Source organism: Lathyrus oleraceus, chromosome 2 (assembly GCF_024323335.1).
Source record: "Lathyrus oleraceus cultivar Zhongwan6 chromosome 2, CAAS_Psat_ZW6_1.0, whole genome shotgun sequence".
NCBI lineage: Eukaryota > Viridiplantae > Streptophyta > Magnoliopsida > Fabales > Fabaceae > Lathyrus > Lathyrus oleraceus.
In genome coordinates this window covers 481,544,323-481,546,805 of record NC_066580.1, presented here as the reverse complement: position 1 = coordinate 481,546,805, position 2,483 = coordinate 481,544,323, and the positions used below count along the sequence as shown (strand labels likewise).

General features: G+C 26.2%; 1 non-coding gene across 1 annotated transcript; it reads left to right on the top strand.

Annotated features, from left to right (window-relative positions):
- The first annotated feature begins 275 nt into the window (after positions 1 to 275).
- On the top strand, positions 276 to 348 carry TRNAK-CUU (transfer RNA lysine (anticodon CUU)). Its single transcript has one exon. It is a non-coding gene; the product is annotated as a tRNA-Lys (tRNA).
- The last annotated feature ends 2,135 nt before the right edge of the window (positions 349 to 2,483 follow it).

The following is a 2,483-nucleotide window of genomic DNA, read 5'->3' as shown; positions in this document are numbered from 1 at the left end:
AAAATACTATAAAAGCACAAAGTGGTTTGTCATGAAACTTAACACCATCGAATATAGCATCAATTATCAATAAATATAGTCAACTATTTTAAATGAAAACTTATATATTTGTAACTATTTTTCTCATTAAGTCGATAATAGGTTACGTATGCTACACACTTATTTTATGTATATGAAGTCATTTTAATAAAGGGCTATGGGAAGGTGATTGCTTCATATGTTAAGCTTAAGAAGGATATAGAATAAATATTTATTCTGCAAGATCTACACATTAAGCCCGTCTAGCTCAGTTGGTAGAGCGCAAGGCTCTTAACCTTGTGGTCGTGGGTTCGAGCCCCACGGTGGGCGATTTTTTTTTGTTTATTTATTTGTTTTACTGGTTTAGGTTTTGGTCATTTGTTGAGTTTGGGCCAACAAAGTAAGCCCAATTTGTAAGGGCTATTGAGGAGCATTGGTCCATTGCCTAATTTGTTTAGACTAAAACATGATTCTCCAATAAATTTTATTGTTTTTAGTAATACATTAATTATTCTCTATCCTATTTCAGATATTAATTTATATATATATTACAAATATTTTAAGATAATTTTGATAATAGTAATTAACATTTTTTAAAATTTTGAAAATAAAAAATATTTTTTTGGAAAAGTAAATATAATATAGTTACTTATATGTTAAAACTAAAAACAATATAGTTCCATATGTGAATTTTTAATAGGTGTTTAATTTTTTTTAGTAGTCTAATGACCGAAATTTATTATTTAAAGATGTACAAGTAAAAAGTCGCGGGTTTGAACTCATGCTCTTGCACTTGAAATCCCTATATAACTATTAACTGAGTTGATTTAACGGAATAGTACAACTCTAATTTTCATTTGTCTATTTTATTTTAAAAAAAAATCTATATTCTCTAATTATTATTTATAAGAAAAAAACTTTTTAAATTTATTAAATAAATAATATATTGGATAATCATTATCTATTAGATATATCAATTATTCAATAAATATAATTTCTTTTTTATTTATAATAATGACCGAATAACTGTGAGATCAATAGAATTTTTGTGGCACAAATGAAAATGAATGAGGTATAATTATGATAATGAAATCAAAGTTATTTGGTGTGGACCTACCGTTCTAAAATTCGAGATGATACTTTCAAAATATGAGGTTTTGGAATTTTATGATATTTCTTTGTTAAACACAAATAAATAAATAAATAAATAAAGTTATAATTATTTGAAATACTTGTTTCAGTTAATTATTAATAACAATTTGATTAATATGAATATGATGTGGTGGTCACATGTAGATTATCACATAGACTTTACTGTATCACAATTTTTTTATATTATCTCACACTTGTTATTTATTTCTCTTATTTATCATAATAAAAATTCTTCACACTTATATATTAGAGTTGTTATTCAAATTCCTATGTAAAAAGGCAGTATTAATATCTAATGGGTGGAGATGTCAGTCATTAATGACCCTTAAAGAGAGAATAAGACTAACAGTAGTCATTTTAATTACTGAGTTGGAAGTTTCTAAGTAATATATATCTTCAGTTTGATTAAAATATTTGATAACTAAGCAACCTTTATACCTTTTAATAGTCTAATTAGCTAAAACATTATTTAAATATCCACTTGAAACTAATTATTCTATTGTTAGGTGGGAGAGAAGTAAAATGTCATGCGTCAAAGAAAAAAAGAGAGTCGGGTTTCGTTAATATGTCAAAAATAAAAAAGTAATGTATTAATAAATATACATTTTTGCGAGTTTGTTGGTAAAAAAACACATCATCATTTATGGTTAACGAACATGGCATACAACCATGGGTAACATTGGTTCAATCCTTGCAAATTGCCGGTTTATAGGTTTATGCTGATAGTCAAAAATGATATTTTAGTTATTAGCATAAATCTATAAACTAAATGTTTTAAAATCATAATAGTTGGCTGAGAATTGTAAACTAAAGAAAAAATAGATTTGTGTTTTACAAACTTACACAGAAGTGTGTTTATTAAAAAAAATTGTGGGAAATGGCATGAGCCCAAATTTTTAAAGGTAAGTGAGCTTGAAAGATAAAGGGTTCTAGAAACCCCTACGAGGTTTTGGTGTTTACATTCAACAATTTCATTTGTTGAGGTGTGCCAATAGAAGAAATATCGTGAACAATCCCATATTTTATATAGGAATCTTTAATATGAAATTCAGGACCATTGTTAGTCTTTATTACTATCTTAGTTTTATGAAACCGAGTTTTACTGAAAGTGACAAAAGATTTAACAAAGTTAGAAGTTTTAGATTTTAATTTCATTAGGTAAATCCAGCATAATTTATTGTGATCATCTATCATAGTTAAAAAATATCTATAACCAAGCATGGAGAGGGTGGAATAAAGTACCCAAATGTTCATGCAGATTAAAAAAGACAATTTTTGAAATATGTATTACTATTAGCAAAAGGAAAGTGATT